Raw genomic sequence first — 22,639 nt, 5'->3', positions numbered from 1 at the left:
CAACCAGCCAGAAAAATGTCCTTCTAACTATTAAAGAAGGAAAAGTGAAATGTGAGTGTTCATCTAGTGGCTCTCCTGCATACATATGTTTTCTTCCTGGGTACCTTGTTTGTAAATTCCACTAAGAATGGCACATGGATGACTGTAAAATTGCCTACTACAAATGTCTGTAGTGTAATTTGAAGGCATGCCGTTTTGTACGAAGTATTCCCCAAAGACACGATCCTCTGACCCCTGGAAGTTTTTCCTGTTTTAATGTTTGCTTTTTATATCTGTGAGTATTTGGCTCTGTTTCTTTCCATACACTTTGGCATGGTCTCTGTTAGAATAACATGGAGTTTATGCTTAGCTTGAGGTCACATTGACTATCAAACTGCAAATCAATGGGGCAAGCAAGACGGCTTTTCAGCCCTGCTTTCCAGAGAAGAGCAGCAAGAGCAAAAACTTCATGTTCCATGGGCAGCAAATAGGTAGGCCATTTTTTTTAATTGCATTTTAGGTTTCGGGGTACATGTGAAGAACATGCAAGATTGTTGCATAGGTACACACATGGCAGTGTGGTTTTCTGCCTTCCGTCCCCTTGCCTGTATCTGTCATTTCTCCCCATGCTATCTCTTCCCACCTCCCCACCCCCCGTCCCTCCCCCATTTCCCCCCAATGGACCCCAATGTGTAGTGCTCCCCTCCCTGTGTCCATGTGTTCTCATTGTTCAACACCAGCCTATGAGTGAGAATATGCGGTGTTTGATTTTCTGCTCTTGTGTCAGTTTGCTGAGAATGATGGTTTCCAGGTTCATCCATGTCCCTACAAAGGACGTGAACTCATCGTTTTTGATGGCTGCGTAATATTCCATGGTGTATATGTACCACATTTTCCCTATCCAGTCTATCATCGTTGGGCATTTGGGTTGGTTCCAGGTCTTTGCTATTGTAAACGGTGCTGCAATGAACATTCGTGTGCATGTGTCCTTATTGTAGAATGATTTATAATCCTTTGGGTATATACCCAGTAATGGGATTGCTGGGTCAAATGGGATTTCTATTTTTAGGTCCTTGAGGAATCGCCACACTGTCTTCCACAATGGTGGAATTAATTTACATTCCCACCAACAGTGTAAAAGTGTTCCTATTTCTCCACATCCTCTCCAGCATCTGTTGTTTCCCGATTTTTTAATGATCGCCATTCTAACTGGTGTGAGATGGTATCTCAACCTGGTTTTGATTTGCATTTCTCTAATGACCAGTGATGATGAGCATCTTTTCATATGTTTGTTGGCCTCCTGTATGTCTTCTGTTGTAAAGTATCTGTATATCCTTCGCCCATTTTTGAATGGGCTTGTTTGTTTTTTTTCTTGTAGATCTGTTTTAGTTATTTGTAGATTCTGGATATCAGCCCCTTGTCAGATGGGTAGACTCAAAATTTTTTTCCCATTCTGTTGGTTGCCGATTCACTCTACTGACTGTTTCTTTTGCCGTGCAGAAGCTGTGGAGTTTGATTAGGTCCCATTTGTCTATTTTGGCTTTTGTTGCCATTGCTTTTGGCATTTTGGTCATGAAGTCCTTGCCTACGCCTATGTCCTAAATGGTTTTGCCTAGATTTTCTTCTAGGGTTTTTATGGTGTTAGGTCTGATGTTTAAATCTTTAATCCATCTGGAGTTAATTTTGGTGTAAGGTGTCAGGAAGGGGTCCTGTTTCTGCTTTCTGCACATGGCTAGCCAGTTTTCCCAACACCGTTTATTAAACAGGGAATCCTTTCCCCATCACTTGTTTTTGTCAGGTTTGTCAAAGATCAGATGGTTGTGGGTATGTTGTATTTCCTCTGAGGCCTCTGTTCTGTTCCATTGGTCTATATCTCTGTTTTGGTACCGGTACCATGCTGTTTTGATTACTGTAACCTTGTAGTATAGTTTGAAGTCCGATAGTGTGATGCCTCCTGCTTTGTTCTTTTTCCTTAGAATTGACTTGGCTATGCGGGCTCTCTTTTGGTTCCATATGAAGTTTAAGGTGTTTTTTTCCAGTTCTGTGAAGAAGGTCATTGGTAGCTTGATGGGAATAGCGTTGAATCTGTAAATTACAGATTGGGCAGTATGGCCATTTTCACGATGTTGATTCTTCCTAACCATGAACATGGAATGTTTCTCCATCTGTTTGTGTCCTCTCTTATTTCGTTGAGCAATGGCTTGTAGTTCTCCTTGAAGAGGTCCTTTATGTTCCTTGTTAGTTGTATTCCTAGGTATTTTATTCTCTTTGTAGCAATTGTGAATGGCAGTTCGTTCTTGATTTGGCTCTCTTTAAGTCTGTTACTGGTGTATAGGAATGCTTGTGATTTTTACATGTTGATTTTGTATCCTGAGACTTTGCTGAAGTTGTTTATCAGTTTCAGGAGATTTTGGGCTGAGATGATGGGGTCTTCTAGATATACAATCATGTTATCTGCAAATAGAGACAATTTGATTTCCTCCTTTCCAATTTGAATACCCTTTATTTCTTTTTCTTGCCTGATTGCTCTGGCTAGAACTTCCAGTACTATATTGAATAGGAGTGGTGAGAGAGGGCATCCTTGCCTAGTGCCAGATTTCGAAGGGAATGCTTCCAGTTTTTGCCCATTCAGTATGATATTGGCTGTTGGTTTGTCGTAAATAGCTTTTATTGTTTTGAGATACGTTCCATCAATACCTAGTTTATTGAGGGTTTTTAGCATAAAGGGCTGTTGAATTTTGTCAGAGGCCTTCTCTGCATCAATTGAGATAATCATGTGGTTTTTGTCTTTGGTTCTGTTTATGTGGTGAATTACGTTTATGGACTTGCGTATGTTGAACCAGCCTTGCATCCCCGGGATGAATCCTACTTGATCATGGTGGATGAGCTTTTTGATATGCTGTTGCAGTCGGTTTGCCAGTATTTTATTGAAGATTTTTGCATCTATGTTCATCATGGATATTGGCCTGAAATTTTCTTTTCTTGTTGAGTCTCTGCCAGGTTTTGGTATCAGGATGATGTTTGTCTCATAAAATGATTTTGGAAGGATTCCCTCTTTTTGGATTGTCTGGAATAGTTTCAGAAGGAATAGTATCAGCTCCTCTTTGTATGTCTGGTAGAATTCAGCTGTGAACCCATCTGGACCTGGGCTTTTTTTGGGTGGTAGGCTATTAATTGCTGCCTCGACTTCAGACCTTGTTATTGGTCTATTCAGGGTTTCGGCTTCTTCCGGGTTTAGGCTTGGGAGGATGCAGGTGTCCAGGAATTTATCCATTTCTTCCAGGTTTACTAGTTTATGTGCATAGCGTTGTTTGTAATAATCTCTGATGATGGTTTGGATTTCTGTGGAATCTGTGGTGATATCCCTTTTATTGTTTTTTATTGCATCAATTTGGTTATTCTCTCTTTTCTTTTTAATTAATCTGGCTAGTGGTCTATTTTGTTGATCTTTTCGAAAAACTAGCTCCTGGATTTATTGATTTTTTGAAGACTTTTTTGTGTCTCTATTTCCTTCAGTTCTGCTCTGATATTAGTTATTTCCTGTCTTCTGCGAGGTTTTGAGTTTTTTTGATCTTGCTCCTCTAGCTCTTTCAATTTTGATGATAGGGTGTCAATTTTAGATCTCTCCTTTCTTCTCATGTGGGCACTCATTGCTATATATTTTCCTCTAGAGATTGCTTTAAATGTGTCTCAGAGATTCTGGTATGTTGTGTCTTCGTTCTCATTGGTTTCGAAGAACATCTTTATTTCTGCCTTCATTTCATTGTTTATCCAGTCAACATTCAGGAGCAAGTTGTTCAGTTTCCATGAAGCTGTGCAGCTCTGAGTTAGTTTCTGCATTCTGAGTTCTAACTCGATTGCACTGTGGTCTGAGAGACTGTTTGTTATGATTTCCATTCTTTTGCATGTGCTGAGAAGTGATTTATTGCCAATTATGTGGTCAATTTTAGAGTAGGTGTGATGTGGTGCTGAGAAGAATGTATATTCTGTGGATTTGGGGTGGAGAGTTCTGTAAATGTCTATTAGGTTTGCTTGTTCCAGGTCTGAGTTCAGGTCCTGGATATCCTTGTTGATTTTCTGTCTGGTTGATCTGTCTAATATTGACAATGGGGTGTTAAAGTCTTCCACTATTATTGTGTGGGAGTCTAAGTCTCTTTGTAAGTCATTAAGAACTTGCCTTATGTATCTGGGTGCTCCTATATTGGGTGCGTATAAGTTTAGGATCGTTAGCTCTTCTTGTTGCAGTGATCCTTTTACCATTATGTAATGTCCTTCTTTGTCTCTTTTGATCTTTGTTGCTTTAAAGTCTATTTTATCAGAGATGAGAATTGCAACTCTTGGTTTTTTTTTGCTCCCCATTTGCTTGGTAGATCTTCCTCCATCCCTTTATTTTGAGCCTTTGTGTTTCCCTGCATGTAAGATGGGTTTCCTGGATGCAGCACACTGATGGGTTTTGGCTTTTTATCCAATTTGCCAGTCTGTGTCTTCTGATTGGGGCATTTAGTCCATTGACATTTAGGGATAGTATTGTTATGTGTGAATTTGATGCTGTCATTTTGATGCTACCTGGCTGTTTTGTTGGTTAGTTGATGCAGCTTCTTGATTGTGTTGATGTTCTTTTACCATTTGGTGTGTTTTTGGAGTGGCTGGTACTGGTTGTTCCTTTATATGTGTAGAGCCTCTTTCAGGAGTTCTTGTAGAGCAGGTTTGGTGGTGATGAAATCTCTGAGTGCTTGCTTGTTCACAAAGGATTTTATTTTTCCTTCACTTATGAAGCTTAGTTTGGCTGGATAGGAGATTCTGGGTTGAAAGTTCTTTTCTTTAAGGATGTTGAATGTTGGCCCCCAATCTCTTCTGGCTTGTAGGGTTTCTGCTGAGAGATCTGCTGTGAGTCTAATGGGCTTCCCTTTGTTAGTAACCCGACCTTTCTCTCTGGCTGCCCTTAGCATTTTCTCTTTCATTTCGACCCTCGTGAATCTGACGATTATGTGCCTTGGGGTTGCTCTTCTTGAGGAATATCTTTGTGGTGTTCTCTGTATTTCCTGGATTTGAATATTGGTCTGCCTTGCTTGGTTGGGGAAGTTTTCCTGGATAATATCCTGGAGAGTATTTTCAAGCTTGGATTCATTCTCTTCATCACATTCAGGTACATCTATCAAACGTAGATTAGGTCTTTTCACATAGTCCCACATTTCTTGAAGATTTTGTTCATTCCTTTTTGTGCTTTTTTCTCTGTTCTTGCCTTCTCTTTTTATTTCATTGAGTTGATCTTCGACCTCTGATATCCTTTCTTTTACTTGGTCAATTCGGCTGTTGAAGCTTGTGCATGCTTCACTAAATTCTCATGTTGTGTTTTTCAGCTCCATCAATTCACTTATATTCCTCTCTATGCTATCCATTCTTGTTAGCATTTCGTCCAATCTTTTTTCAAGGTTCCTAGTTTCTTTGCGTTGGGTTAGAACATGTTCTTTTAGCTCACTGTAGTTTCTTACTACCCACCTTCTGAAGTCTGATTCTGTCATTTCATCACCCTCCTTCTCCATCCAGTCTGGTTCCCTTGCTGGTGAGGAGTTGTGATCCCTTTTAGGAGGAGAGGTGTTCTGGTTTCGGGAGTTTTCATCCTTTTTGCGCTGGTTTCTTCCCATTTTTGTGGGTTTATCCACCTGTTGTCTTTGTAGTTACTGTCTTTCAGATTGGGTCTCTGAGTGAGCTTCTAGTTCGTGGATGCTGAAGTTACTTCTGTTTTTTTTTTTTAAGCTTTCCTTCTAACAGTCTGGCCCCTCTGCTGTAGGACTGCTGAGGTCCTCTCCAGGCCCTGCTTGCCTGAGAATCACCTGCAGCAGCTGCAGAACAGTAAGGGTTGCTGCCAGTTTCCTCTTCAGCTATCTTAGTCCCAGAAGGATGCTCGCCTACTGTCAGTCCGTTCTCTCCTTTATGAGGTGAGTCTTTGGATCTATGGGGGTCAGGGAGCTACTTGAGGAGACAGTCTATCTTTTATTGGGGCTTAAGTCCTGAGCTGTGAGCTCCGTCGTTCATTCAGAGCTGCTGGGCAGGTACGTTTAGGTCTGCTGCAGCTGAACTCATAAGGCACTTTTTGTTCCCAGGTGCTCTGTCCCGGGGAGTTGGGGCTTTATGAGTTTCCATTGCACTACTGCCTTTTTTGATTTTTCTTTCAGGTCTGACCCGCCCAGCTAGCAGCACGCCTAGCCACTGCCTGTCCGCAGGGGCTTTGCTGAGCTGCTGTGGGCTCCGCCCAGCTGCCCTGAGCTCTTCCCTGCAGTCCTGTTTATAGGTGCGTAGTTAGAACTGTCTCGGCAACGGTGGCCCCGCCTCTGTTATGGCGGACTCTCTCTGTTGTGGCAGGTTGCCTCAGCAACGGCGGGTTGCTTAGGCGACTGCGGCCCACCTCCGTAACGTTGGAGAGTCTCAGTAATGGCGGAAGCCCCTCCCCCACCGAGCCGGACCGTCCCGGGTTCAGCTGTGCTTGGTTTGAAGGGCTCAACCCAGAGGGTTTCCAATTACTGTTTTTGTTTTCATTGTTGTTGGGGGTGGGGGGCTGGGACCAACCGAGCCTGATCACCTGGCTCCCTGACTCAGAGTCTTTTAAGTTGAAAGACCCCGACTTCCAGTCGCTTGTTGAAAAGGCGCCGGGATCTCCCGCCCTGCGACTCATGGAGTCGGCTCAAACAGCGGAGCCGGCTCCTGGCGGATTTTTTGCCTAGAAATCTCCTGGCCTGACTCGCTATTTCAGATGAATGGGCAACTCTGCCGTCTTAGGGCTCTGTTCGCCAGCTAAGAGGGCTCCCAGACCAGTGGCTTTTGTACGGAGAACCGCAGCAACCGGGAGTGGTCACAGCAGCCGCGCGGGCCGAATCAGCCCCGCAGGGGCCAAAACAGCCGCACGGGCTGGGACTGCGACGCTGGCGACCCCTCTGCCTGGGTATCTCCTGGTCTGTGGGCAATAAGAGTTCGTCTGGAAATGCGGCGTCCACTCACCCTCTGCACTTTCACTGGGAGCTGAAGTCCTGAGCTGTTCTTACGCTGCCATCTTCCCAGCATTCAGGTAGGTCATTTCTTATCATGAGAGAATTTCCTTTTAAAAAAATGTTCAATAGGTGCACGTGTACTAATTCTGTGTTATGCTGTTCAGGCTTTAAATTCGGTCAAGTAATTAATTACTTGTTCTCAGGTGTTTATTCCTTCCCTCTTCTGACTTCTTATTCTGAGTTTAATTCATAATCACTTTGGTGGATTACAACACAGGACAATTCCTTTATGCTATATTGGTAACTGAAGTGCCCTCTTTGAATAATAGTAATATCAAGCAGTTGGTTAGAAATGGTACACCTGATATCTCTTAGTATTGATGGTCTGTTCTTCCAGTGGGATTTAGGGAGCAAGTGCAGTTTCTTTAATATTCATTTCAAGAACTCCATTATGCATTTTTCCACCCCCAAAATTAAAAACAAAGTTAGCAAAAGTGATTTTTTTTTTTTAGTTTCCTAAGTTAATTTCTGTAAAGGCTTTCTCTCCATAATTTGGCTCAATGACTTAAGAATATCTATGGGTAGTTTCTACTGGAACAGAAAGTTTGGTTTTCCTTACTTTGCCATTAAACTGAAAACGTTGAGTAAATATGAATAATAATAAATCAATGAGTAAAAAATCTTACAAAGAATTAAATTGCCATCGGAGCATTTTTTTCCTGGCTTTTAAATTTGGAGATAATGCTACCAATAGGAGATAAGATTGACGGTAAAGAATGAACAACAGGCACTTAAGAAACTCACATAAACAGGAAACATAATGCTTATAAAGCAACAGGATATTCACAAATTGGAGGGCAAGAATGTGGGGAGGTGGAGAAAAGTGAAAATCAGTATCTGTTTAGATTCATGATGTCAGCAGCTGTAGTTGGAAGCAAATACTCCAATTTGCTTCTTGTGGGATGAAATACTGACCAAGCCTCTGAGGCTTAAAGGAAGTGGTGGATTGTCAAGGTGATGGTGAATGGCTTGCAAAGTTCTCCATGTTACCAGATGCTTTAATCAGATTCCACAGAGAAACAGAACCAGTAGGAAATATCTATTTTTATAGATGCAGATATAGGTATACAGGAGGAGATGTATTTTGGAAATTGGGTCATGTGCTTATAGAGGCTGAGAAGTTCCACTACCTGCCATCTGTAAACTAAGAAATAGGAAAGCTGATGGTGTCATTAAGTCCAAGCCCAAAGGCCTCAGAAACAGGGGCTCCAAAGTCCAAAGGCAGAAGAAAATGGATATCCCAGCTCAAGGAAAAATGGAGAGAATTCACCTTGCCTCTACCTATTTGTTTTGTTCGGGTTCTCAATGTAGTGAGTGATGTCTGCCCACATTGATAAAGGTGGATCTTCTTTACTCTGATTCAAATGCTAATCTCTTCTGGAAACACCTTCACAGACACACTCAGAAATCATGTTTTATCCCCTTAGCTCAGTTAAGTTGACATATAAAATTAACTGTCACACTAGAGTTTGAATCTTTAAGGAATCATTGACCCAGGACAAACATTTTATAGCTCTTTCACTTGCTGTGCCTCAGTTTCTCCATATATAAAAAAAGGTGGTATTTGCCATCATATTGAATCTTTGGGAGGGCTGAGTAAGTTACAGCTACATTTATTATATGATGTTTCAAGTATTTATATCATTCAATCCTAAGCACTAAGATTAAGTTTTAACATTTTCATTCATCATCCCAAGCATTTCTTCTATTTTCTGCCTGGCATACATTTTCTTAAAACTGTGGCATAACACTTAATTATCTCTTATGGTATCAAATGTGGTATGTATATTAGTCTATTATCTCATTGCTGTAAAGACATACACAAGACAAAGAAATTTATTTTTAAAAAGTGGGTTTAATTGGCTCATGGTTCCACAGGCTGTAAGGAAGCATGGGCTAGGAGGCCTCAGGAAACTTACAATTATGGTACAAGTTGAATGGGAAGCAGGCTCGTCTTACATGTCTGGACAGGGAGAAAAAAGGGAGGGAGCAGGTGTTACACACTTTTAAACAACCAGATATCACAAGAACTCACTATCATGAGAACAGCACCAAAGGGGAAATCTACCCTCCATAATCCAATTACCTTTCAAGAGGTCCTGTTTCCAACTCTGAAGGTTACAATTAGACATGAGATTTGGGCAGGGACACAGACCAAAGGCATATCAGTATATTCATGTAGCATCTCCTTCATGTCTTTCTTATTCTTATAGGTTAATTTAAGCTTTATATTTATTACATTTACATTTTGGATTTTGACAATCTGAGGTAAACTTAGGGACATCCCTTTTAAATCATCCAGAGATATGAAAGTTGGTTCATATCAGCCCTTCAAGAGTTTTAAAAGGATTTCAAATACCCTGCTAAAATACATTTTCAATTATCTATTCTGAATCTGTGTGTTTCACTTTCTTATGCAAATTTTGACAATAAGCAGACATGCAAATTAAGTGTGGACTTTAAGGAATATTTTGATTTCAATGTCTATTTAAATCATTGCTCCTTAATAGTTTATACTAAAAGAGTTGGACTACTTAGGGGAAAGTTTGGGGGAAAAATTAACCTTTCCTTAACCACAAATACTACTTAGGCATTTGGTTATGCTGCAGCCCACTTCGTTATTTAGATTAATTATTTTTACCATTATTTATTTATTTTAAAATATCTAATCCTGTCTTCCCTCTTATTCAGCTTCAATTAAGGATTTTTAAAAATTAGTCTCTCAAATGGAAAAATCTTTCAAGAAATTAAAATAAAATTAAAATAGTGAGCTGAAATTAAATATCCACTCTCAAACTTGTTTAATTACATTTTCTTGTGTATTTATAGATTAAGTATATTTTTAGCCCCTTATGGAATTCTTATCAATAAGGTTATTTTTCTTTTCCCCAGGGCCTGTGCTTTTATCTTCTCTGTGTATCTGAATATGGAGATTTTTCTTTTGCATTAATAGTATATTTTTTTTGGCTTGTGTTCCCCTTAAGGGCCCTTCCCTTCAACTTTTACTACATTTTCTATCAAGTCCCTGCTAATGCTTATTATTTCTATTCCTACCTGTGGCATGTATAATCTGACTGCTTGACATTTTTTCTCCTATCTCAAGTGGATTATACATATAAATGAAAGTCTGGATTTGAGTTTTCTTTTTTCATTAGAATACACATAAGCTTTGTAAAAATTCTGGTATGTTTTAAATGTGCTTTTCTGAACTGCTAGAAATGAGCTTCTTTCAGCTTGTTCACATTAAATTAATTTTCACAGCCTCTTTGTTTCAGACTAAATTTTCTTTTAATAAAAGCATCAAATGAAACCAGAAATACAAACCAACTACTCTCTATAAGGAAAAACAATAGAATTATAAAAATGCAGTCATGAAGATGTCAGATATGTTCAAGGAGCAAAAAGTGGTAGTGTCCCTTCCCCTTCTCCTGTTTTTCTTTCTTTCTTTCTTTCTTTTTTTTAAAAAAAATGCTTAGTCAACAACACAATATGGTAACATTAGAAGAGATTTCGAACTGAGTTTTAACAGGAAGTTACTGGGAATTTAGCATTCAGGACTCTAGTTGACTGCCCAATCCATTTAGATTTGTTAGAGCCTTTTTTCCAAATCCTTAACTTCTGTTTTTTGAAATAGTTTGGTTATCACTGTAGGAGATTAAGTAGGCCGAGTGCAGAAAAATTGAAGTCTTACTGTAGAGACCAAGATGCCCATCTTTTTATTGCCCAAAACATGTAATCATAGACCATTTGTAGAATCATGGAGACAAACAAAATAGAAGACAGAATTACAAATGGTGCACTGGAAGTATAGTCCTGTATTTCTCTGACTGCTTTCAGGACAATCCTCTGCATTTTGTAAATACGTACTTGATAATTTGTTTCAGTATCCTGATGAGATTGAGAACAATAGTAAACTAAAAATAAGATTTAATCAGAGCTAATCAAATATTCATTTCAATTAGGCTACTTATGCAGTTGAGACCCACTCTAAATCTTTAAAGATGGTGGAAGTTTTGAGTACCTCACAATACACTAACCCTCAAACCTGTTCCTCTGGCAGTTTTCATTTAAGCAAATGTCACCTCCACTCTTCCAGCTGTTCTTTCCAAAATTCTGAATATATTCCTGAATTCCACTCCCCTCTTATGTCTGATATCCACTCTGTTAGCAAATCCCATTTTTTCTATTATCAAAATATATCTATAATTTTTCCACACTTGGGGATCTTATTTTTAAGCAATCAAGTTTCTTTATAATTGCCCCAGCTTCCATGCTTGCCCACCTTGTTCTCAAACCAGAAGCCATATTCGATCCTGTCTTTCCTCAGATGAAAACCTTCTGATTGCTTCCAGTCTCAGAGTAAAAGCTGAAGTCTTTATAGGTGGTTCCTATATATGAGGTTCCTATATATGAGTCTTCTATATGAGAACTACATGGTCCTCATTTCCTGCGCCTCCACTGCCTCTCTGACCTGTTTCTTATGAATCTCTCTCTCATTCTGTCTGCTCCAAACACTCTGGCTTCCTTGCTGTCGCTTTAGCACACCCAGCGTGCTCAACCTCAGGGCTTGTATCCTTGACTTAGACAAGTGAACACCTCTTCGGCCTGATCTATGCAAGACTTACCTACTCACTTCCTCTGGTTCTCTGCTTACATAAAAGAGAGTCTTCTATGATTCCATCCCAGAATAGTCACCCTTATCAACTAACTCTCTAGTCTCCATAGCTGATTTTATTTTTCTTCATGGAACCTCTCTCCTCCTGATAGCTTATGTATGTATTTGTTCATTAGCTGTCCTTCCCCACACCTAATTAGCATGTAAACTCCATGCCTTTGTTTGTTTATTGCTGTATTTTCAGCCCTTGACACAAAGCCAGAACTAGTCAAGAAAAATTTATTGAATTAATCTCTCACCTATACGACTGATATGTAATTGTTTATTTTAGGAGCTTAATTTGCATAAATCAAATTTCTTAAGTAAATTGGCTATTGAAATCTACAAAAGAATGTGTAAAATGGTAGATATTTTATGTTATATACTTGGGTCCTTTTTTAAAAGATATATTAAATGAAAGAGGCAGTTAAAGTGTCAGTGTGCCTGGAGTTTAAGAGCAAAGAACAATAATTATTTCGATTACTTTGTAGAGTAATTGTTATATGCTAGACACTATAATAAGTGTTTTCTGTGTTTTACCTCATTCATTTCTCTCAAGAATTATATGTGCGTATGTTTGCAGTTTATAATATTTAAAATATTTTTATAATTAAAATTTATAGATGAAAGTAGCCAGAGGTTAAATAACTTTCTTAAAGTCACACATTTCGAGTAGAACCAGATTTATCTGATTCCCAAATTTTCTTCTCATTCCACTGTACTATTCTGCCTGTCCTCAAGCAGAAATCGAATTAATATAAAACTTCACTCAACCAATTTCAAGAATATTTTCTTTATTCCTAATATTCCTTTCTGGAAGAGTTTCTTTAGTAAAGGACCATATTCTTCTCAGCAGAAAATTACAATTTGCCTGGATGTGACTGGCCACTCTATTCTGCCAATGATAAATTGTGATGTCATGCGAGGTACTTTGGGTTTTGCATTGAGAAAAGGCCATCAATTCTATTGGTTAGTCTTTCAGTGTGACAAACCACCTTATAAAAGTCATGGATTAAAACATCAAGTATTTATTACTATAGCTCACATCTCTGTGGGTGATCTGGGTGGCAACAGATCCAGGCTAATCCAGGCTGGGTTTCATCTGCAAGTCAAGTGTGGTCTCAATCTGTAGACTGAGCCTAGCTGGGTCAATTCTGTTTCATGTATTTCTTATTTTCTAGATATGTCTTTCTCATGGCAATGGCAGATGTGCAAGATAGCAAGCAGGTATAATTTTATGAGATCACACAAGTATTTGCTGTTAACGATTACCATTATCTTAGAATAGTGTCCTTTGATTTATCAGCACATCTGAGCAACATGGCAGCTGGCTGGGCCTTAAGGGCTTGCTAGCTACCAATGTCCTTGCTTGTTTATTGCTGGGTGACCAGTGATATTTAAGAGGCTGATCCCTAATCTGTTGCGGTACTGTATTTAACTGCTGGATATTTTTAAAGCTTGAGTAAAAGTTTGTATACATGACAGCCTAGTGCTGTGATGATGCAAATCTTTTGAGGAATGAAAGAAAAGTTCCACCTACAAAATGTGTGATATGGTACAAAAAAGAGTATGGCTAAGAAAGGACTCAAGACAGAAAAGGGAGATTGAGTTACGTTGTGAGCTAAATTTGTGGTGAAAAGATAGAGAAGTGTAAGCTCTCGGCTTTCTCTTTATACCTCCCTGGAATTCTCAAATATTTTGGAGCTTGCATGGGCCTTCTGGACACACAAGTGATGGATTCTCTAGTCACGTTTTTGGCTGTCAAAAAAAAAAGGCTAATCCTAGAGGCTGGAAGGATTAGGGACTTTAAGTTTCATATATAGCTGTGATACATCTCTTAATCTTTTTGTAGTTGACTCACCCAAGATCACATCTTATTTTTTAACTGTTAACTGACTGCTTCCATCTAAATTTTTGTTTTTGTTTTTGTTTTTTTTCTATTCAAGTACATCCTTGTTCTTAATATAACAGCTGCATCTTTTCCTAAATTAGTTCCTGTTTTTATTACCTGTATGGTATTCCATTTTTGTCCTGCATATCATGAATTTAATGTTGTATTTAACGGAGGGCCCAATAGCTCCTGGTGTTAGCAGTTTATGCTCATTTATCATTGTTGCAATTGTCCATTTATGGTTACTACTGACCTTGGATAAGGATATGCCATTGAATTCCCTGGGTTCTAAACACACTTCTTTCTGCCTCAATTGATAGCAGAAGCTCTGGCTTCTCATGGTAATAGAGTGAATCACCTTGCCAATGTGATAGCTCCTTATTTACCAGCTTTCTTACCTCCATCACCAGGAGCCTGAAGTGCCCAGATGGTAGTCATAGAATCAGGTTAAATGAAACTCCTGCTTTGTTTTCTGTTGGAAGAATATCTTGTTGGGAACTTAGTTTTCAAATCTTATTGGTTCAGAACATAAAATTGTGAAGAGATAAAGACAAAATTCTGCAAATGAAGTCATGGTTAAGGGCAAGCAATCCTACTTCCACTCCTCAGCTCCCGTGCCCATGGATTGTAGCTCCTGGAATGCAGCACCATCTACAGCCTCATGGTTTGCTTCCTGTATTATATCTTAATCAGACAGTACCCCAAACACACAGGCTGTGTGGCCCTCTACACTGAACCTTAATAAGTCATTTTATTGTTATCAAGTGGCCTTCTTTCTGGATATTGTGGTGACCTGTGGTCATGAGCCTGGTATCTGTTGTAAAAAAATTCTGAGTCTATGTTAAGAAAGATCCTGAATTGCTAAATCAGATATTTCATAGGCCTTCAAGTGGTGGTGCTGCCAGAAGCACTGGTAAATCAGGGAAGGTTTACTTGCAGGGAAGGTAAACCTAGATGCAGAGTAGGTATAAATTCTAGTAAGGATGAATTGCTGTCCACTCTGGACTAGAAGGGGTCTGAAGTAATCAAACTTCTATCAACTGGCTTTTTGGTCTTCTTGGCAAATGTGCCATATTGAAGGTACAGCTGCTGAGCCATCTCCATCATACACTGCTTTTAAAGTTGCAAATAGTTCCCTACTGCTAATGGCATGGCCTTGTGACAGAACCACTGGGTATAATACGTGCATCAGGATTGGTCAGAGACTCCACACAACATCCATATATGCCTCCAGAACTATCAGTTTGCTGGATCAAATATATTTAATGGCAGGACAGCTCGCACTACAGCCTGGTCCAGTCATTTAGACCTCACTTGCTCTTGGCCATGTTCAACACTGGAAGCTTTTTGAGTTACTTGATAAATTTCTCCATGGCCTTTTTTACTCCAGAGGCTAGGAAACCATCTGAAGGACTCTATCAGATACTAAGAATATTTATCACAGTCTTGCATCTAGAGAGCAGGCAGGTACATTTAGGTTGGATTCAATTATGGCCCATACCATTCCAGGACCACTGCTCCCACATAGGCCAATGTTTTACCCTGTGCTCCTCAACCCAATTCAACACTGTTGAACACCTTACGGTGTTGATGCTATAACACACCAGGGGTTACCGTCAGTTAAAAAGGGCTTATTGCCATCTGGCTAAGGAAGGCAGTCATTTTTGAATCCCATCCTGACTGTGTAATTTTCAGGGCACTCCTTGTAGCGATGGTCTTAGCCTAGGTTCCTCCAAAATACAGAGCCTAAGAAGAGATTTGCAGGCAATGTTTCTTTTGGGAAGTGATCCTCCAGAATGAAGTCAGAGAATGGATTGAATGAAGTGAAGAAGGAGGGAAAACCAATTTAAGATTGTTCTACCAAGTGATCACTGCTGTGGGCACCTAAGCCTCAATCACCCAAGGGATTTCTGAGGAGCAGTGCAACACACTGCAGCACTGTCTGTCAGTAAGACTGGCAGGTTTAGAAGTGATTTTTGTTTTTAAAAAAATTTTTAATTTTAATTTTTTTCATAGGCATTATCTTTTAAAGCAGTTTTAGGTTCACAGAAAAATTGAGTGGAAGGTACAGAGATTTCCCACATACCGCTTCCTCCCACACATACATAGCTTCTCCCATGATCAGCATTCCCCATCAAGGTGGTATATTCATTACAATTGATTTGCACAAACTTACATTGATACATCATTATCATCCAACATCTAAAATTCACATTGGGGTTCACTCTTGGTATTACACATTCTATCAGTTTGGACAAATCTATGCTGACAGGTACCCACCATTAGAGTATCATACAGAATAGTTTCACTGCCTTAAATGTCACTACTTTAAACTCTACGTATTCGTCTTTCCTTTACCCAACCTCTGGCAACCATGTCTCCATTATATTGCCTTTTCCAGAATGCCATAGACTTGGAGCTATTTATGGTTTTGTGAGTAGGATAAAGACATATGGGTTGAATAACAGTATACTTAGGTGGACTTGTAATGCTATGAAAAACAGATTGATGTCAACCTTGAACTAAGTAACCAGTGGCAGGTCTTAATATTCTATGATATCAAAATGTTCTCTAATGGTATGTTTGAAATTGTAATACATACATTGATCCAAAAGAGTTGTTGAGTATCTAAAGTGGATGACTGAATCAAGAATTAGTATCAGGAAAGTCCAGCCTCTCCAAATTTCTCACTATTGTTTATTCTTCTCATCTCTCTGCCTGCTCTTACTTGGTAGAGCAACACTGTTCAATAGAAAAATAATGTGAGTCATATAAGTAATTTCAAATTTTCTAGTAGCCATGTTTTAAAAAAGTAAAATGAAACAGATGGAATTAATTTTAATAATATACTTCATTTAATCCAAATATATCTAAAATATGATTATTTCAACATGTAACAAATGTAAAAGTTATTAATGAGATATTTTACATGCTCTTCTTACTACATATTTAAAATTGGATGTGTATTTTACACTTACAGCACATCTCAACTTGGACAGGCTGCGTTTTAAGTGCTGGATCATCATTTGTGGCTAGTGGGTAACATATTGGACAGCATAGTGTAGAATGGCCTTTATTTGTTCTCAGCTTTTATCTGCTCTTTAGGTAATTTCTACTCACCTTCAAGGAATGCACCAAATATTATCTCTTCTTCAGAATCTTTATAGCCTTGGCTTTTTATCTTCTTCCCTTACAGATTCCTAACAGAAATAACAGCAAAAGTTTCATATGTCTTTTCGATATGTTGCCAATGTACCTTTGTATTTATACTAATCACAGCACTTAGCATCCTGATTTATAATTCTTTGTTAACTTATCTATTGTTACTAGACTATGAGGTCCCAGAGAGCAAAAATTGTGTCTTTCATTCTATAGCACTGAATCTCACTAATTTTTTAAATTAAACAATTACATGAAGTAAATATAATAAGATGAATTTAAGGCATGTAAGTATAATGGGACTAAGTCCCTAAAACCAACCGCATAAATACAGGGTAGGAGGTTGAATAAGACTTAAGAAACTTAAATTTAATTATTAGCTCAATAAGAGCAAACATTTGTATTTTACCACTCAAAATACATATGTTCACTAACTTTGTTTTAAGAAAGGTAGTGGATAAAGGCGAAAAGAGAAACTAGATTTTCCTTCCAACTAATCAGACCACATATAAAACAATACTTTTGGTGATTCTTTTTTTGGAAGGTTATAAATAAACTAGAATAGAGGAGAAGACCTAAAACCGTTTCATCTGAGCAATAGGTTCAGGAAGTGGAGATGTTTAGAACAAAGATGGAATCATCCAGGCCGGTGGTATTTCTTCCAAATACTTGAAGAACCATCACATAAATTAGAAGATAGATTAGACTTGTAGGCTTCTAAAAAATAAAAGTTAAATTTACCAATGTAAACTACGAAGACTCAGATTTTACTCTTACATAAGCAAATAACTCTTATGACAGAGTACAAAATGAAGCCTGAATATCCAAGAGGTCTTTAAAAATGTTTGAATGAATGAATAAATGAAGTGAAGTGAAGTGAGTACTGACCCGCTTGGCAAATAGGAGATTTCTCTTTCTACAAGATATTCAAGTACAATCTGAATAACAATTAGGAAATGGTATAATGGGAACAGATAATGAGACGAGATGAACTTTAATCTTCCTTTCAAGCTATGAATTCTTCTTTTCAAGAATTCTATTCACTTTAAAGGAAAACAGCATGACTTTTACACAAGTCAGTGTTTACAGTGTACATAGCTAGTTATGTATCAATCATAAGAAACTCTCCAGCCAAAACAATGTCATTTTCCTTTGAGTAATTTTCACTAGATTTTTGCTTCTGGAAGACTCAGTTGGTTAAAAAAAAAGTTTATGATCAGTGTTTTCAGAATACATTTCGGGGCATGAAGCAAACCTCGCACTAACGATGCATTATTACTCATTTATTTTTAGCTATTAGTCATGGAATGAAACATCCTATGTGCCCAGATGAATCCCTGAGCATATAAATGCGAAACCTCTGCCTCTGGGAGCTTCCAGTCTAGATTGAAACAATTGCAAAACAGGAAACCTGAGCTTTATCACAAGAGGATGAATGGGCATCATTAATGCCTTAGTGTGCGACGTCTTCCAGACAATCGTGCTTTATATATTCAGCAAGCTTCAACTAAAAAGCAGCTCAGGACATATTTTAGCCCTCTAAAAATATAATAGTATCACAACAGTTGCTTCAGATGCATAGAATTTGTTGTGAGAATTAGGAGTGGTCCTTTTGCCTTCGTCTTTATTATCGCCAATTTAGAACTTTCTTTGAGTGATTCCTGTGTTTGAGGCACAGGGGAGATGCAGATGATTAAGACATTGTTCTTTCCCTAAACAGAGCTTACATCTACAAAAGACAAACTATGCTAACATGAAATGCTTATTAGGCATCACCCACGATATTCATGCAAAATATATAAACTTTAGATTCAGACAGACCTCTTTTGAGCTCTACCAATTTTTTTTACTTCGGTCAGTTTTCCTATTTTTCTAAGCCTATGTTTCATTGGTAATCTGATACTACCTAACTAGCATGGTTGTTAGATGACTTGAATAAGATCCAGTAGGAAAGATGAAGTGCAAAAATACAAAGTATTATTTTAGGTACCAAATGGGTAGACTAGACCAGAGGTTGGAAAGCTTTTTCTAGAAAAGATCAGATTGTAAGTATTTTAGGTTTTGCCAGCTACATGATCTCTATCCCATCTATTCAGCTTTGCTGTTGTTGCACAAAAGCAGCCTTAGACAATATGTAAATGAATGAACATGGCTGAATCCCAATCACTTTTTATTTATAAAAACAAGTGGGCAGTTCTATAACCAACTGACTCCTGGACTAGACAGTAAAGATTCTAGAATGTTAAGAGGAGAGAATAACTGTCAAACAATGAGTAGAGTATCTTCAAAGAAAAGAGAGAATGTTTTCTTATTTGTTTATTTTGGATTTTTGCTTTTTAGTTCAAAGTATAGAGTCAACTCATTCTGCATGATTTACTAAGAAAAAAACATGTTTCCCCCATTCCCTTGTCTGAGAACCAATCATTTTCAACTCTTTTAGTTAATTCTTCTAGTATTAACTTCCAAATCCCTAAATAATGTAGATATACATTGCTATTAATTGATTTTTAGTTTCAGGTACTATCTAGTATCTTTCTACTGTGAAAGAGATTCACCATATCCCCAGACACTCCCAACTCCCAACACAGAAACGCTCTTCCTGTCACTCACTCAACCTCCCAGAATACGTAGGTACATTGTAATTTTTGTTAGATCAATACTTAGTATTTACATGGATATTAGTATGCATGCAATTCAGTCTTGAATCATATAGTAAATTATGGTTACTTTACCATTTTATGTAACATTTTGTCTTCACTGCATTTAACAATTTCCTTTTCTTATTCCTTTATTAGTATTCTTTGTATGTACTTATTACTAATTCATCCCCAACCTCTTTGGCAGTTGTCTAATTATCTTCACAAGACATTCACGTGCATCAGATACTGACAGTTTTATCTCCCTGAAGAAGAATGACCTGAAGCAGTAATTCTCAAGTTTGTACCTTCATCAGAACACTTGAAGGGCTCATTACAACAGATTCCTTGGCCCCAATCCCAAAGATTCGGGTGTTTTGAAATGGTGCTGGAGAATTTGCTTTTTGAATCACCAGTCCTCTGGTGATCCTGCTGTAACAGTTCATGCACAATGCTTTGAGAAGGACTGAGCCAAGAGCTTCATCCCACTGCAGTTTGGACTGGATGCTTTGTACAAATCAAATGCAGCCACCAACCCTGAGACTACCATTCACTGTCATTTGGGGATTTCTGTACCTTCTTTCTTGTGTTGCTATTTACAAATTCTAAGCCATTCTGAATCCTGATTCCTTATATGTGATCTTTGGATAACAATACCTAGCATTCTCAAATCATCTTATAATGTTGGAGTATTTTACGTTCTCTATATGTGAGCTTGTTTTAGGGAAAGAACAGTGTCTCACTCATCTTTATGTATTTCCCATGTTTGGTATACAGAAGCACTCTGAACAAAATGCTTGGCTAATGGTTTTTCTCCACAGATTTTTATAAAAATATTTCTTTGTTTTTAGTGTAGCTCCATGAATAGAAAACAGATTTGCTTAAATTTTGCATCTTCCTACCGACCCATAAAGGCTACTTTATCCAAGTTCATCTATGTGTATTTTCCTCTTTAAAACTTCCTCCTTTGTCTGCCTAATCAATTAGCATGTATGTAGTTGATACATACCTGTTGATTGTTTTGATTCATATATATTCTTTCAGAGCCCTGGCCTATACTTTCTACCCTACAGGAGACTTTTATATGGAGTTCGTTTTCTCCCACTAAGAGATAAGTTCCAAGTGTGTATAAAACTGGATATGAGAAATCCAATCTTTAACCTTGCTAACTGTATGCACTCTGCATGCCACAGTTTCTGGTCAGATACAATTTCCCTCCCGACTACACAGACTCTGAACCCTGTTCTAACTGTAGCCAAACATCACAAGATATTCAACTTTTCCCATGGCAAGACACGGTCATCTGCGGGAAACTATATGGCAAGATATTACACGCAAATTTGCATTTTAGGCCAAACAATAAAATTCATTTTTTTCCTATAATGCAATTAATGACAAGATCCACTGGTACCACATGGATCCCTGTGAATCTTATAAAGGCATTCTGTCTTTCGGCCATTCACCTCAATCTCAAAGCTTTATGTTATATTCAAACTCATATCCATAATAAACACCAATGGTAGACTAATTGTATACAGTATCATCTTTAAGATTTTGTTCAGGAAACAAGTTACGATACTTGCTTTCCTCTTCATGTACAGCTTGTGGAGCATGTCCAACACACCTTGGATATGGAATGATAACATCTTACACATGGTAGCAGCAAGGGAGTAGACCTGTATGCAGGAGATAACTAAGGCAAGTAAATGATAAACATGGTGATAGATCTGTCATTACCTTCCTCAAATGGAAGATAAATCTATAAGTGCAAATGTCATATGTTGAATAAGTGAACAATCATTCTGTCATCCATCACTGCCAATGCTTTCCAACTTATCTGGATTTTATTACAGCTGAATCCATCTTTTAAGTTATATAGCAGTTTCTTAAAGATGAAATTATGTGTTGCAACAGGCCAAATGTGTTTGCTGTAGGGCCATCTGTCTTAGTAGTTCTTGTTCACACACTAGCTATTTTTTTTCATATTTAAGGATATTTACTGCATATAAATACCCAAAAGTACAAATAACAGGCAGGAATATTTTAGACAAACCCATGACATACATCAAAGTTTTAAATGAGACTCAAACAAGGGGGCAGAAACTCTCTGCTCAGTGTCAACAACAGATCTTTCCATCTCACTTACCCAGTGTTTAGCGGATGGGCGGATGGTGACCAGGGTTTCCAGTTCTCTTAAACCAAGGTTTGGCATATGGAATGGAGATAAATCTAAATATGACTTTCTTTCCAATGGGGCAAGATTCTTTGCTTTAGAATGTGTGAAATTCCAAACCTATTCAAATTTCATCCAAATAAGAACTGAAAACACAGAATGAGGGTATCAGAATTGGAAGAGACCTCAGAGTTCACTGCATATAAAACTACTTCTTTTAATGTTTGAAACTCTTTTAAAGCATTGAGACTTATGATTTTCCCAGCCTTTAGTTAAATATTTCTCATGGCGGAGGGGCCTTCCTGAAACTCTGCTATAATGTTTATGCTATGTTTGACCCTTGGCCATTCATATCATTCATATTTATCAAATGTTTGCAGAAGTTTTCAGACCAGAGTATGACATTGATTATAAGCTGGTTACATGCTGTGTTGAGTAAACTTACAAAGTAGGATAAGGCCGGGCGTGGTGCCACATGCCTGTAATCCTAGCACTTTGGGAGGCTGTCGTGGGTGGATCACCTGAGCTCAGGAGTTTGAGACCACTCAGGGCAAAATGGTGAAACCCCACCTCTACTAAAATTAGAAAAAAATTAACTGAATGTGGTGGTGTGTGCCTGTAGTCCCAGCTACTCGGGAGGCTGAAACAGAATTACTTGAGCATCAGAAGCAAAGGTTACTACAGTAAGCCAAGATCACACCACTACACTCCAGCTTGGGCTACAGAGTGAGACTCCCTCTCATAAACACACACACACACACACACACACACACACACAGACACGACACAAACAAAGTGGGATAAAATATGTTTACAAGGTTACATTTTCACTGGATATTTGTGCTTTAAAAAATAATATCCCCAACAAAATGAACAGAACTAAGTCATAGCACAGTGAATTGTACCTTTTATTAATGTTGGTTTCTTTTTTAAAAAAATTAAAATGTATTGAAATTATGGCAGGCAGGTACTAGAGCTATGTCATGAAATCCACAGCCCATCTTTCAAAGAATGGCATGAATGACATAAATAGAGTCCACAGAGTAACAGTGTGTTGAATGAGAAAGCACAAGTTACCATATGGGCTCCTCACACAGTCTG

Source organism: Saimiri boliviensis, chromosome 15 (assembly GCF_048565385.1).
Source record: "Saimiri boliviensis isolate mSaiBol1 chromosome 15, mSaiBol1.pri, whole genome shotgun sequence".
Classification (NCBI taxonomy): Eukaryota; Metazoa; Chordata; class Mammalia; order Primates; family Cebidae; genus Saimiri; species Saimiri boliviensis.
This window is presented reverse-complemented; position numbering follows the sequence as displayed.